Below are 17500 nucleotides of genomic sequence, written 5' to 3' on the forward strand. Positions count from 1 at the left end.
ACCCTAATCCTAACACTAACCCTATTTCTAATTCTAACCCTAACACTAATCCTAAACTTAAACCTAACCCCTTAATAATAACCCTAACCCTAACACTAACCCTAACCCCTAACCCTAACCCTAACCCTAACCTAACCCTAACCCTAACCCTAACCCTAACCCTAACCCTAACACTAACCCCCTAACTTTTACCCTATCCCTAACCCTAACATTAACCCTAACCTTAACCGTAACCCTAACCCTAACCCTAACCCTAACTCTAACTCTAACCGTAACCATAATACTAAACTCTAAACCCTAAACCTAATCTACCCTAAACCTTAAACAATCCTAAACCTTAAACCTTAAACCCTAAAGCCTAAATCTAACAATAAACCTAAACCTAACCCTAAATCTAACCCTAACCCTAACCCTAACCCTAAACCTAAACCTGACCCTAACCCTAACCCTAATAATAACACTAATCATAACCCAAACACTAATCCTAACCCTAACCCTAAACCTAACCCTAAACCTCACACTATCCCTAATCCTAACACTAAACCCTAAACTTTAAATCTAACCCTAACCCTAAATCTACCCTTAACCCTAACCCTAACAATATCCCTAAACCTAACCATGACCCTAATACTAACACTAACCCTATTTCTAATTTTAACCCTAACACTAATCCTAAACTATAACCTAACCCCCTAATAATAACCCTAACACTAAACCTAACCCTAACCCTAACCCTAACCCTAACCCTAACACTAACCCCTAACCCCTAACACTAACCCTAACCCTAACCCCTAACCCTAACCCTAACACTAACCTTAACCCTAACCCTCACCCTAACACTAACCATTAACACTAACCCTAACCCTAACCCTAACCTTAACCCTAACCCTAAACCTAACCCTAACCCTATCCCTAACCCTAACCCTTACCCTAACACTAACACTAACCTTAACTCTAACCCTAACCTTAACCCTCACCCAAACCCTCACCTTAACACTAAACCTAACCCTAACACTAACCCTAACACCCTAAATCCTAAACCCTAAACCCAGAAAAACCCTAAACACTAATTCCAAAAGCACCCTAAACCCTAAACTATAAACACTAAACGCTAAAAAACCCTAAACCCTAAACCCTAAACACTAAACCCTAAACAAGCCTAAACCCTAAAACCATTAACACTATACCCTAAACAACCCTAAACCCTTAACCCTAAACATTATACCCTAAACCCTAAAACACTATACAACCTTAAACCCTAAACCTTAAAATATCCTAAATCATAAATCCTGAACAACCCTAAACACTAAATCATATACAACCCTAAAAAACCTTTAACAACTCTAAACGCTAAAACCTAAACAACCCTAAACATTAAACAATCTTAAACGCTAAACCCTATACCCTAAACCTAAACCACCCTAAAACTTAAACAATCCTAAACCCTAAACCTTAAACCATAAACCCTAAATTTTAAACCATAAATCTAAGAATAACCATAACCCTAACCCTAACCCTAAACCTAAACCTAACCCTAACCCCAACCCTCACCTTAACCCCATAACCCTAACCCTAACCTTAAGACTAACATAACCCCATAACCCTAACTCTAACCCTAACTCTAACCCTAATGCTAACCCTAACCCTAACCCTAACCTCTTAACCTTAATCCCTAAATCCTAAACCCTGAACAACCATAAATCCTAAACCCTGAACAACCCTAAATCATAAACCCTGAATAACCCTAAACACTAACCTCAAAACAACCCTAAACAACCCTAATCATTAAACCATAAACAACCCTAAACACTAAACCCTAAACAACCCTATACCGTAAACCTTAAACACTAAACCCTAAATAACCCTAAACCCTAAACCATTAACACTATACCCTAAACAACACTAAACACTAAACCCAAAACAACCCTAAAACCTAAACCTTAAACACTAAACCTTAAACAACCCTAAACCCTAAACACTAAACCCTAAACAACCCTAAACTTTTAACCCTAAACACTATACCCTAAACAACCCTAAACCTTAAACAATCCTAAACTCTAAACCCTAAACCCTTAACCTAAACCACCCTAAATCTTAAACAATCCTAAACCCTAAACCTTAAACCCTAAACACTAAACACTAAACCCTAAACCTAACAATAACCATAACCCTAAACCTAACCCCTAACCCTTACCCTAACTCTAACCCTAACACTAATCCTAACCCTAACCCTAACCCTAACCCTAACCCTAACTCTAACCCTAACCCTAAACCTAATTATAACCCTATCCTTAACCCTAATCCTAACCCTAACCCTAACCCTAACCCTAACCGTAACCGTAACAGTAAACTCTAAACCCTAAACCTAATCCACCCTAAACCTTAAACAATCCTAAACCATAAACCTTAGACCCTAAATCCTAAATCTAACAATAAACCTAAACCTAACCCTAAATCTAACCCTAACCCTAACCCTAACCCTAAACCCTCCCTGACCCTAACCCTAACCCTAACCCTAACCCTAACCCTAAACCTAACCCTGACCCTAATCCTAACACTAACCCTATTTCTAATTCTAACCCTAACACTAATCCTAAACTTAAACCTAACCCCCTAATAATAACCCTAACCCTAACACTAACCCTAACCCCTAACCCTAACCCTAACCCTAACCCTAACCCTAACCTAACCCTAACCCTAATCCTAACCCTAACCCTAACACTAACCCCTAACCCTTACACTAACCCTAACCCTAACCCTAACCCTAACCCTAACCCTAATCCTAACATTAACCATAACCTTAACCCTAACCCTAACCTTAACCCTAACCCTAACCCTAACCCTAACCCTAACCCTAACCCTAACCCTAACCCCTTAACCTTAATCCCTAAATCCTAAACCCTGAACAACCATAAATCCTAAACCCTGAACAACCCTAAATCATAAACCCTGAATAACCCTAAACACTAACCTCTAAACAACCCTAAACAACCCTAATCACTAAACCATAAACAACCCTAAACACTAAACCCTAAACCACCCTATACCCTAAACCTTAAACACTAAACCCTAAATAACCCTAAACCCTAAACCATTAACACATTACCCTAAAAAACACTAAACACTAAACCCAAAACAACCCTAAAACCTAAACCTTAAACACTAAAACTTAAACAACCCCAAACCCTAAACACTAAAGCCTAAACAACCCTAAACTTTTAACCCTAAACACTATACCCTAAACAACCCTAAACCTTAAACAATCCTAAAGTCTAAACCCTAAACCCTTAACCTAAACCACCCTAAATCTTAAACAATCCTAAACCCTAAACCTTAAACCCTAAACACTAAACCCTAAACCTAACAATAACCATAACCCTAACCCTAACCCCTAACCCTTACCCTAACCCTAACCCTAACCCTAATCCTAAACCTAACCCTAACCCTAACCCTAACCCTAAACCTAATCCTAACCCTAACCCTAACCCTAACTTTAACCCTAACCCTAATCCTAACACTAAACCCAAAACCCTAAACCTAACCCTAACCCTAAAACTAAACTTTAAATCCAAAACCTAATCTACCCTAAACCTTAAACAATCCTAAACCCTAAACCCTGAACCCTAAACCTAATCCTAACTCTAACCCTAACACTAACCATAACCCTAACATTAAATTGTAAACCCTAAATTTAAGTTATGATAAACCTTAAACAATCCTAAACCCTAAACCTTAAACCCTAAACACTAAACCCTAAACCCTAAACCTAACAATAACCATAACCCTAACCCCTAACCCTTACCCTAACCCTAACCCTAACCCTAATCCTAACCCTAACCCTAACCCTAACCCTAACCCTAAACCTAATCCTAACCCTAACCTTAACCCTATTCCTAACCTTACCCCTAACCCTATCCTTAACCTTAACCATAACACTAAACTCTAAACCCTAAACCTAATCCACCCTAAACCTAAACAATCCTAAACCATAAACCTTAGACCCTAAATCCTAAATCTAACAATAAACCTAAACCTAACCCTAAATCTAACCCTAACCCTAACCCTAAACTTCCCTGACCCTAACCCTAACCCTATCCCTAACCCTAAACCTAACCCTGACCCTAATCCTAACACTAACCCTATTTCTAATTCTAACCCTAACACTAATCCTAAACTTAAACCTAATCCCGTAATAATAACCCTAACCCTAACACTAACCCTAACCCCTAACCCTAACCCTAACCCTAACCCTAACCTAACCCTAACCCTAACCCTAACCCTAACCCTAACCCTAACCCTAACCTAACCCTAACCCTAACCCTAACCCTAACACAAACCCTAACACTAACCCCCTAACTTTTACCCTAACCCTAACCCTAACCCTAAACCTAACCCTTACCATAACCCTAACCCTAACCCTAACCCCATCCCTAACCCTACCCCTAACCGTAACCATAACACTAAACTCTAAACCCTAAACCTAATCCACCCTAAACCTTAAACAATCCTAAACCATAAACCTTAAACCCTAAACCCTAAATCTAACAATAAACCTAAACCTAACCCTAAATCTAACCCTAACCCTATCCCTAACCCTAAACCTAACCCTGACCCTAACCCTAACCCTAATCCTAACACTAACCATAACTCTGACCCTAACACTAACCTTAACCTTAACCCTAACCCTAACCCTAACCCTAACCCTAACTCTAACCCTAACCCTAACCCTAACCGTAACCATAATACTAAACTCTAAACCCTAAACCAAATCCACCCTTAAAATTAAACAATCAAAAACCGTAAACCTTAAACCCTAAACCCTAAACCTAACAATAAACCTAAACCTAACCCTAAATCTAACCCTAACCCTAAACATAAACCTGACCCAAACCCTAATCCTAATCCTAACACTAATCATAACCCAAACACTAACCCTAACCCTAACCCTAAAACTAACCCTAAACCTCACACTATCCCTAATCCTAACACTAAACCCTAAACTTTATATCTAACCCTAACCCTAACCCTACCCTTAACCTTAACCCTAACCATATTCTAAACCTAACCCTGACCCTAATCCTAACACTAACCCTATTTCTAATTCTAACCCTAACACTAATCCTAAACTAAAACCTAACCCCCTAATAATAACCCTAACACTAAACCTAACCCTAACCCTAACCCTAACCCTAACCCTAACACTAACCCCTAACCCCTAACTCCTAACATTAACCCTAACCCAAACCCCTAACCCTAACCCTAACCCTAACCATAACCTTAACCCTAACCCTAAACCTAACCCTAACCCTAACCCTATCCCTAACCCTAACCCTTATGCTAACACTAACACTAACCTTAACCCTAACCCTAACCTTAACCCTCAACCTAACCCTCACCTTAACCCTAAACCTAACCCTAACACTAACCCTAACACCCTAAATCCTAAACCCTAAACCCCGAAAAACCCTAAACACTAATTCCAAAAGCACCCTAAACCCTTAACCCTAAACATTATACCCTAAACCCTAAAACACTATACAACATTAAACCCTAAACCTTAAAATATCCTAAATCATAAATCCTGAACAAGCCTAAACACTAAATCATAAACAACCCTAAAAAACCCTAAAGAACTCTAAACGCTAAAACCTAAACAACCCTAAACATTAAACAATCTTAAACCCTAAACCCTATACCCTAAACCTAAACCACCCTAAAACTTAAACAATCCTAAACCCTAAACCTTAAACCATAAACCCTAAATTTTAAACCATAAGTCTAAGAATAACCATAACCCTAACCCTAACCCTAAACCTAAACCTAACCCTAACCCCAACCCTAAACTTAACCCCATAACCCTAACCCTAACCTTAAGCCTAACATAACCCCATAACCTTAACTCTAACCCTAACTCTAACCCTAATGCTAACCCTAACCCTAACCCTAACCTTAACCCCTTAACCTTAATCCCTAAATCCTAAACGCTGAACAACCATAAATCCTAAACCCTGAACAACCCTAAATCATAAACCCTGAATAACCCTAAACACTAACCTCTAAACAACCCTAAACAACCCTAATCACTAAACCATAAACAACCCTAAACACTAAACCCTAAACAACCCTATACCCTAAACCTTAAACACTAAACCCTAAATAACCCTAAACCCTAAACCATTAACACTATACCCTAAACAACACTAAACACTAAACCCAAAACAACCCTAAAACCTAAACCTTAAACACTAAACCTTAAACAACCCTAAACCCTAAACACTAAACCCTAAACAACCCTAAACTTTTAACCCTAAACACTATACCCTAAACAACCCTAAACCTTAAACAATCCTAAACTCTAAACCCTAAACCCTTAACCTAAACCACCCTAAATCTTAAACATTCCTAAACCCTAAACCTTAAACCCTAAACACTAAACCCTAAACCTAACAATAACCATAACCCTAACCCTAACCCCTAACCCTTACCCTAACCCTAAACCTAACCCTAACCCTAACCCTAACCCTAACCCTAAACCTAACCCTGACCCTAATCCTAACACTAACCCTATTTCTAATTCTAACCTTAACACTAATCCTAAACTTAAACCTAACCCCCTAATAATAACCATAACCCTTTCACTAACCCTAACCCCTAACCCTAACCCTAACCCTAAACCTCACCTAACCCTAACCCTAACCCTAACCCTAACCTAACCCTAACCCTAACCCTAACACAAACCCTAACACTAACCCCCTAACTTTTACCCTAACCCTAACCCTAACCCTAAACCTAACCCTTACCATAACCCTAACCCTATCCCTTACCCTAACCCTAACCGTAACCATAGCACTAAACTCTAAACCCTAAACCTAATCCACCCTAAACCTTAAACAATCCTAAACCATAAACCTTAAACCCTAAACCCTAAATCTAACAATAAACCTAAACCTAACCCTAAATCTAACCCTAACCCTATCCCTAACCCTAAACCTAACCCTGACCCTAACCCTAATCCTAACACTAACCATAACCCTAACTCTAACACTAACCGTAACCTTAACCCTAACCCTAACCCTAACCCTAACTCTAACCCTAACCCTAACCGTAACCATAATACTAAACTCTAAACCCTAAACCTAATCCACCCTTAAACTTAAACAATCCTAAACCATAAACCTTAAACCCTAAATCCTAAATCTAACAATAAACCTAACCCTAACCCTAACCCTAAACCTAACCCTAACCGTAACCCTAACCCTAAACCTAACCCTAACCCTAAGCCTAACCATAAACCTAACCCTAACCCTAAACCTAACCTTAACCCTAACCCTAAACCTAACAATAAACATAATCATAACCCTTACCCTAAGCCTAACCCTAACCCTAACCGTAACCCTAACCCTAACCGTAACACTAACCCTAACCCTAATCCTAACCCTAACCCTAACCCTAACATTAACCTTAACCATAACACTAAACTCTAAACCCTAAACCTAATCCACCCTAAACCATAAAAAATCCTAAACCATAAACCTTAAACCCTAAACCCTAAATCTAACAATAAACCTAAACCTAACCTTAAATCTATCCCTAACCCTAACCCTAACCCTAAACCTAACCCTGACCTTAACCCTAACCCTAATCCTAACACTAACCATAACCCTAACCCTAATTCTAACCCTAACATTAACCCTAACCATAACCCTAACCCTAAACCTAACCCTAACCCAAACCCTAACCCTAAACCTAACCCTAACCGTAACCATAACACTAAACTCTAAACCATAAACCTAATCCACCCTAAACCTAAAGCAATCCTAAACCACAAACCTTAAACCCTAAACCCTAAATCTAACAATAAACCTAAACCTAACCCTAAATCTAACCCTAACCCTAACCCTAAACCTAATCCTAACACTAACCATAACCCAAACACTAACCCTAAACCTAACCCTAAACCTAACCCTAACCATAAACCTCACACTAACCCTAATCCTAACACTAAATCTTAAACTTTAAATCTAACCCTAACCCTAACCCTACCCCTAACCCTAACACTAACCCTATCCCTAAACCTAACCCTGACCCTAATCCCAACACTAACCCTATTTCTAATTCTAACCCTAACACTAATCCTAAATTTAAACCTAAATTCCCTAACAATAACACTAACCCTAAACCTAAACCTAACCCTAACCCTAACCCTAACCGTAACCCTAACCTAAACCCTAACCCCCCCAACCCTAACCTTAACCCTAACCCTAACCGTAACTCTAACCCTAACCCTAACCGTAACTCTAACCCTAACCCTAACACTAACCCTAACCTTAACCTAACCCTAACCCTGACCCTAACCGTAACCATAACACTAAACTCTAAACCCTAAACCTAATCCACCCTAAACCTTAAACAATCCTAAACCATAAACCTTAAACCCTAAACCCTAAATCTAACAATAAACCCAAACCTAACCCTAAATCTAACACTAACCTTAACCGTAAACCTAAACCTACCCCTGACCCTAATCCAAAGCCTAATCCTAACAATAACCATAACCCAAACAAAGACTAACCCTAACCCTAAACCTAACCCTAAACCTCACACTAACCCTATCCCTAACCCTAACCCTAACCCTAACACTATCCCTACCCCTAACCCTTACCCTAACACTAACACTAACCTTAACCCTAACCTTAACCCTCACCCTAACCTTCACCCTAACCCTAAACCTAACCCTAAAACCCTAAATCCTAAACCCTAAACCCAGAAAATCCCTAAACACGAATTCCAAAAGCACCCTAAACCCTAAACTCTAAACACTAAACGCTAAAAAACCCTAAACCCTAAACCCTAAACACTAAACCCTAAACAAGCCTAAACCCCAAAACCATTAACACTATACCCTAAACAACCCTAAACTCTTAACCCTAAACATTATAGCCTAAACCCTAAAACACTATACAACCTTAAACCCTAAACCTTAAAATATCCTAAATCATAAATCCTGAACAACCCAAAACTCTAAATTATAAACAACCCTAAAAAAACCTAAACAACTCTAAACGCTAAAACATAAAAAAACCTAAACATTAAACAATCTTAAACGCTAAACCCTATACCCTAAACCTAAACCACCCTAAAACTTAAACAATCCTAAACCCTAAACCTTAAACCATAAACCCTAAATTTTAAACCATAAATCTAAGAATAAGCATAACCCTAACCCTAACCCTAAACCTAAACCTAACCCTAACCCCAACCCTAACCTTAACCCCATAACCCAAACCCTAACCTTAAGCCTAACATAACCACATAACCCTAACCCTCACCCTAACCCTAACCCCTAACCCTAACCCTAACCCTAACACTAACCTTACCCTAACCCTAACCCTAACCCTAACTTTAACCCTAACCTTAACCCTAACCTTAACCCTAACCCCTAACCCTTACCCTAACCCTAACCCTAAAACTAACCCTAACCCTATCCGTAAACCTAACCCTAAACCTAACCCTAAACCTAACCCTAACCTTAACCCTAATCCTAACCCTAACCGTAACCATAACACTAAACTCTAAACCCTAAACCTAATCCACCCAAAACCTTAAACAATCCTAAACCATAAACCGTAGACCCTAAACCCTAAATCTAACAATAAACCTAAACCTATCCCTAAATCTAACCCTAACACTAAACCCTTTCTGACCCTAACCCTAACCCTAACCCTAAACCTAACCCTGACCCTAATCCTAACACTAACCCTATTTCTAATTCTAACCCTAACACTAATCCTAAACTTAAACCTAACCCCCTAATAATAACCCTAACCATTACACTAACCCTAACCCCTAACCCTAACTTTAACACTAATCTAACTCTAACCCTAACCCTAACCCTAACCCTAACCTTAACCATAACACTAAACTCTAAACCCTAAACCTAATCCACCCTAAACCTTAAACAATCCTAAACCATAAACCTTAAACCCTAAACCCTAAATCTAACAATAAACCTAAACCTAACCCTAAATCTAACCCTAACCCTATCCCTAACCCTAAACCTAACCCTGACCCTAACCCTAATTCTAACACTAACCATAACCCTAACACTAACCCTAACCTTAACCCTAACCCTAACTCTAACCCTAACCGTAACCATAATACTAAACTCTAAACCCTAAACCTAATCCACCCTAAACCTTAAACAATCCTAAACCATAAACCTTAAACCCTAAACCCTAAAACTAACAATAAACCTAAACCTAACCCTAAATCTAACCCTAAACCTAACCCTAACACTAAACCTAAACCTGACCCTAACCCTATCCCTAATCCTAACACTAATCTTAACCCAAACACTAACCCTAACCATAACCCTAAACATAACCCTAAACCTCACACTATCCCTGATCCTAACACTAAACCCTAAACTTTAAATCTAACCCTATCCCTAAACCTAACCCTGACCCTAACCCCAACCCTAACCCTAACACTAACCCCTAACCCCTAACACTAACCCTAACCCTAACCCTTACCCTAACCCTAACCCTATCCCTAAACCTAACCCTTACACTAACACTAACACTAACCTTAACCCTAACCCTCACCCTAACCCTCACCTTAACCCTAAACCTAACCCTAACACCCTAAATCCTAAACCCTAAACCCCGAAAAACCCTAAACACTAATTTAAAGCACCCTAAACCCTAAACTATAAACACTAAACGCTAAAAAACCCCAAACCCTAAACACTAAACCCTAAACAAGCCTAAACCCTAAAACCATTAACACTATACCCTAAACAACCCTAAACCCTTAACCCTAAACATTATACCCTAAACCCTAAAACACTATACAACCTTAAACCCTAAACCTTAAAATATCCTAAATCATAAATCCTGAACAACCCTAAACACTAAATTATAAACAACCCTAAAAAACCCTAAACAACTCTAAACGCTAAAACCTAAATAACCCTAACCATTAAACAATCTTAAACGCTAAATTCTATACCCTAAACCTAAAACACCCTAAAACTTAAACAATCCTAAACCCTAAACCCTAAATTTTAAACCATAAATCTAAGAATAACCATAACCCTAACCCTAAACCTAAACCTAACCCTAACCCCAACCCTAACCTTAACCCCATAACCCTAACCCTAACCTTAAGCCTAACATAACCCCATAACCCTAACTCTAACCCTAACTCTAACCCTAATGCTAACCCTAACCCTAACCCCTTAACCTTAATCCCTAAATCCTAAACCCTGAACAACCATAAATCCTAAACCCTGAACAACCCTAAATCATAAACCCTGAATAACCCTAAACACTAACCTCTAAACAACCCTAAACAACCCTAATCACTAAACCATAAACAACCCTAAACACTAAACCCTAAACAACCCTATACCCTAAACCTTAAACACTAAACCCTAAATATCCCTAAACCCTAAACCATTAACACTATACCCTAAACAACACTAAACACTAAACCCAAAACAACCCTAAAACCTAAACCTTAAACACTAAACCTTAAACAACCCTAAACACTAAACCCTAAACAACCCTAAACTTTTAACCCTAAACAACCCTAAACCTTAAACAATCCTTAACGCTAAACCCTAAACCCTTAACCTAAACCACCCTAAATCTTAAACAATCCTAAACCCTAAACCTTAAACCCTAAACACTAAACCCTAAACCCTAAACCTAACAATAACCATAACCCTAACCCTAACCCCTAACCCTAACCCTAACCCAAACCCTAACCTAAACCCTAACCCCCCCAACCCTAACCTTAACCCTAACCCTAACCGTAACTCTAACCCTAACCCTAACCGTGTCCCGCGCAACCGTCTCGCCTGCAAGAACGACGCGGCACACAAAATAGAATCCTTCTGCGGTAAACTTTATTAATCTGGAAAAACCGGTACTTGCTTCACGTAACGAAAAGGACGGAGAAAACCAAGAGATCCAAGGAGACGAACAGGACGAACAAGCTCCAGGAGACGGCCGAAAACCAACGGGAGAAAGAGAGGAAGAAGAGAGGAAGAGAGAGAGGAAGAGAGGAAGAAAGAGGCAGAAGAGAGGCTATCCAGCCCTTCCCCTATAAAGGGATCAGTCCTTGCCTTGGACGCGGAGCCCCCTGATTGGTTGAAACTCACCAGGCCCTATGACGCCACGGGAGAGGCGGAACTCATGAAGCGGAAGTTACCCAGCCTGTGCGCACATGGCTTGTTTACTGCTAACTCCAGCCAGATATCAGCGCCATCTTGTAATGACGGAAGCGTGGGAATGTGTGGGCGGCGCCCCACATCTCCCCCTATCTTTTATACTTTAAGCAAAGTAGGACACCCATATTAGGAGGGCGGAGATAGAGGTCAAATCCTCATTAAGGTGTATAAAGACCATGTACAGGAGTAACCGCTAGGCCTTTTGTAGCCCGCAGTACACCTGACCTGTCACTCTGCCGTTTTTCTGAGGGAGGGACACTGGGGCAGGAAACCCTCATACAAATGGCTTATCTCCCGGAGAATGCCCCGCGACCAGGGGTTTCTCAGTGCGATGCTAAGCTCGGCATCCCTCATGGGCTGCTCAAACCAGACACTCTAATCCTGTGCAATGAACCGAAGTTCTAGGAGTGCAAGAGCTGTCTGGCCGGCGACCTACTGCTTAAGCAAAGACAAACAGATATCGGCTGATGCTGCATGTTCTAGAGCGACAGGCACTTGGGCAGTAACCACCTTGTCTCTTTTTTGTTTGGGCCTCGAGCTTACAAACCAGCCAGAGAAGCAACGCAAGTCCGCAGCAAAGGATTGCTCCCAAGAGTCCCACCCCCACCCAAGTTAGTATTGGGGGTGAAAAGGTTAGGGGAGACTGTAGCATCAAGTTCCACTGGAATTGGTTTCAGGAATGCCGACAGAATCGCCCATCTCGTCTCTTCTCTGGCTCTCTGGTTCCACCGAGTCAGGAGCAGGGCTGTCATCAGGAGTCTCTGCCGTTTTTCGCGTGAGCCTCTCGGGAACCCAGAAAGGATTATTTTCATCCTGAGGAAAAACACAAACAGCTCCCCTGGATCTTATCAACACAAGATCCGGTCCTTTCCATTCATTAGTTATGACATCTTTCCATTTTACCATCTCTTTTGGTTTATCCATGGGTAGGCAATGCCTTTCAGCTGCCGTATGGCCATGGTCATCAAGATTTAAAAAATTTAAGGTGAACAGTGCCATGGATACTGCTGTCCTAGGCACAGGGGGCAAAGCCTGCATAATCCCCCCTTTCTGTTTTATTAGATATGATTTAAGAGTGCGGTGAGCACGTTCCACAATACCTTGTCCTTGTGGATTATACGGCAAACCTGTAAGATGAGTCACAGCCATCTGGCTACAAAATTGTTGAAATTTTTGTGAGGTAAAAGCCGGTCCGTTGTCTGTCTTTAAGAACTTTGGCTTACCCCAGGCACTCCAAGCCTCCAAGCAATGTTGGATGGCATGTGAGGCCTTTTCTCCAGATAAGGGAGTGGCTACAATTATTCCTGAACAGGTATCAATGGATACATGTACATATTGCAGCTTACCAAAGGCGGGGACATGGGTAACGTCCATTTGCCATATTTGAAGAGGCTGGATGCCCCGAGGATTAACCCCCGAGTGGGGCGCAGGCAGAAACTGACTGCAATTTTGGCAATTGACAACAATATCGCGAGCCTGTTTTCTGGAAATGGAAAAGCGGCGCCGCAAAGTTTCGGAAGTTACATGAAAGTTTTTGTGAAAACTTTTAGCAGCCTCTAGCGGCGAAGACATGGCTACAGCAATTATTTTTGTAGCCCTGTCTGCCAAATCATTGCCTTGAGCCATAGGTCCTGGCAATCCAGAATGAGCTCTAATGTGAGTAATATAAAAGGGTGATCTTCTGGCTAGAAGGCAATTTTGAATTTGCGCAAAAATTGAGGCAACTCTGCTAGACGGTTTAATAATGCCAGCCGCCTCAAGCAAATTGACAGCATTAACAACATAAGATGAATCAGACACTATATTTATAGGCTCCGAAAAACGTTGTAAAACCTCAAGAACCACTAAACATTCTACCACCTGTGGGGAGGTTTCTGTATACTGCCTCGAGTAGACCTGACCGTTAACCACAAAAGCCCCCAGCCCAGTTTTGGAACCGTCAGTATAAATAACTAACCCTTCTTTTAGGGGACTACAGGACGTTACTTTGGGAAAAACAACAGGTTGAGTCAAAGCAAACTGTAAAATTGGATGTTTTGGGTAATGATTATCTATTCTTCCCGAAAAGGAAGTGACTAAGATAGCCCAATCATTTGAAGTGGCAGCAAGAGTGGAAACCTGCATGGCATTATAGGGAACAATTAACAGCTGTGGCTCACTGCCAAAATGCGTGATGGCAGATTTTAGCCCCCTCAGCGCTAATTGCGCCACAGCATCTGGATACCAGTCAATTATTTTAGCTGGCGAGGCATTAGGATGTACCCACAATAAGGGTCCTTGCTGCCAAAGCACTGCAGTAGGGAGCCGGTTTGTTTTAAAAACACATAATGAAAAAGGTTTATCATAATCTATGCGAACCAATTGTGCATCCTGTATAGCTTCTTCTACCAACTGTAACGCTCTTTCTGCTTGCGGGGTCAAACTTCTAGGTGAGGAAACATGCGGATCTCCTTCTAAAACATCGAATAAGGGTTTAAGTTCAGCAGAAGGAATCTTAAGAAAAGGTCTAAGCCAATTAATGTCTCCCAGTAATTTTTGAAAATCATTAAGAGTGTGGAGGTGATCCCTTCTTATCTCGAGCTTTTGAGGGACAATCCTATCAGTGAATAAATACCACAGACCCTAGGAATTGACCAGTATCAAAAATCTGGAGCTTTTCTGTGGCAATATATAGGCCCTTACTTTTTAGGGCCTGTAACAATATAGGAAATGCCTCTTTTAAAATCATCAAATTTTTGTGGCATAATGCAAGACGCACCTGTTTCTTTACTCTCTCTGGGAGGAATGAGAAGGCTTTTAAAGGTGCGCGTGTCTCATAAGGAGGGGCTACTGGTAAAGGAGGTGCTGTCGGGACAACTGGGGACAAGCGCGTGGGCCTATACTGCTCGTCAGGATAATATCCTTTTTCCTCATAACTAGCTGCTCCTTCATCTACCCCTGCCTCCTCTTCTGGGTCTAAGCCTTCTCGCTCATAATCATCATTATCTGAAGTCTCGAGGCTACCAATGTTAAGAGCCTCAAAGTCTTCTACAGGGTACAAGCTGACTCCCCTTTTCTTAACATTAGAGGGCATAAGGGAATGATAATCTGAAGGTTCGTGGGTAGCTACTCTCCCGCTATACCGCGTTTCTGGAGGTCCTTTTTCCTTAGGGGGATAATACCTTTTCCTGCGCGCGCCCATTCTCTCACTCTGTTCGGCTTCTGATAGCCTATCCTGCGCTTCACTCAATACCTCTTGCCCCGCAGCGACGGCGGGCCTACAACTCTCATCTCTTAAACAATTTTGTACCATCGTCCAAATGGCCATGGTTCCGGGCCCGAGGTTTCCAGCATTTTGCGCACAGTTTAATTCTCTACCCAATCTGTTCCATGAGGCTGGTGAGAGAGACCCAGAAACTGCAAACCAAGGGGCAGTACGCTCAACCTCTCTTACAAAACGCTGCAAGATGCGGGTGGGCAATTCTAAATCTCTCTGCTTAAGAATTGACTGCAGGGCTGTAATGGTCGAGTGTGACGAGCCCATCACAGCAATGTAATGCCCGCGGCTTATTTGCGTGGCGGCCCAAGGCGAAACTGAAAGGCAAGTCTCAGCGCGTTCTCGCTTTTTTTATCTACAAAGACTTATGGAACGCAGGGGTGCCTCTGCTTATCTACGTCCGACTTAAGCACAAAATTAACACCAGCCCCGTTGGACACAGAGGAAATTAAGAGGAAGAGAATAAAAACTGCACTGACGAAGACCGGAGCCTCTACAGGCCCTTCACACGGCCGTGGAGGATTTAAACCAAATTAAAGAAAGATCCAGGATCAGACATACCTTGCCGAACTAATCTCCCCGCAGTTCTGAATTCTGTGGTGCGGACGATGGAGTGGTCGAATTTCCCGGGTTTGAGGCACCAGATGTCCCGCGCAACCGTCTCGCCTGCAAGAACGACGCGGCACACAAAATAGAATCCTTCTGCGGTAAACTTTATTAATCTGGAAAAACCGGTACTTGCTTCACGTAACGAAAAGGACAGAGAAAACCAAGAGATCCAAGGAGACGAACAGGACGAACAAGCTCCAGGAGACGGCCGAAAACCAACGGGAGAAAGAGAGGAAGAAGAGAGGAAGAGAGAGAGGAAGAGAGGAAGAAAGAGGCAGAAGAGAGGCTATCCAGCCCTTCCCCTATAAAGGGATCAGTCCTTGCCTTGGACGCGGAGCCCCCTGATTGGTTGAAACTCACCAGGCCCTATGACGCCACGGGAGAGGCGGAACTCATGAAGCGGAAGTTACCCAGCCTGTGCGCACATGGCTTGTTTACTGCTAACTCGAGCCAGATATCAGCGCCATCTTGTAATGGCGAATGCGTGGGAATGCGTGGGCGGCGCCCCACAGCCGGATATCAGCGCCATCTTGTAATGACGGAAGCGTGGGAATGTGTGGGCGGCGCCCCACACTGAATAACCCTAAACACTAACCTCTAAACAACCCTAAACAACCCTAATCACTAAACCATAAACAACCCTAAACATTAAACCCTAAAAACCCTATACCCTAAACATTAAACACTAAACCCTAAATAACCCTAAACCCTAAACCATTAACACTATACCCTAAACAACACTAAACACTAAACCCAAAACAACCCTAAAACCTAAACCTTAAACACTAAACCTTAAACAACCCTAAACACTAAACCCTAAACAATTCTAAACTTTGAACCCTAAACACTATACCCTAAACAACCCTAAACCTTAAACAATCCTAAACTCTAAACCCTAAACCCTTAACCTAAACCACCCTAAATCTTAAACAATCCTAAACCCTAAACCTTAAACCCTAAACACTAAACCCTAAACCCTAAACCTAACAATAACCATAACCCTAACCCTAACCCCTAACCCTAACCCTAACCCTAACCCAAACCCTAACCTAAACCCTAACCCCCCAACCCTAACCTTAACCCTAACCCTAACCCTAACCGTAACTCTAACCCTAACCCTAACCGTAACTCTAACCCTAACCCTAACACTAACCCTAACCCTAACCTTAACCTAACCCTAACCCTAACCCTAACCCTAACCGTAACCATAACACTAAACTCTAAACCCTAAACCTAATGCACCCTAAACCTTAAACAATCCTAAACCATAAACCTTAAACCCTAAACCCTAAATCTAACAATAAACCTAAACCTAACCCTAAATCTAACACTAACCTTAACCGTAAACCTAAACCTACCCCTGACCCTAATCCAAAGCCTAATCCTAACAATAACCATAA

This window comes from Micromys minutus, assembly GCF_963924665.1.
Source record: "Micromys minutus genome assembly, chromosome: 28".
NCBI classification, from domain to species: domain Eukaryota; kingdom Metazoa; phylum Chordata; class Mammalia; order Rodentia; family Muridae; genus Micromys; species Micromys minutus.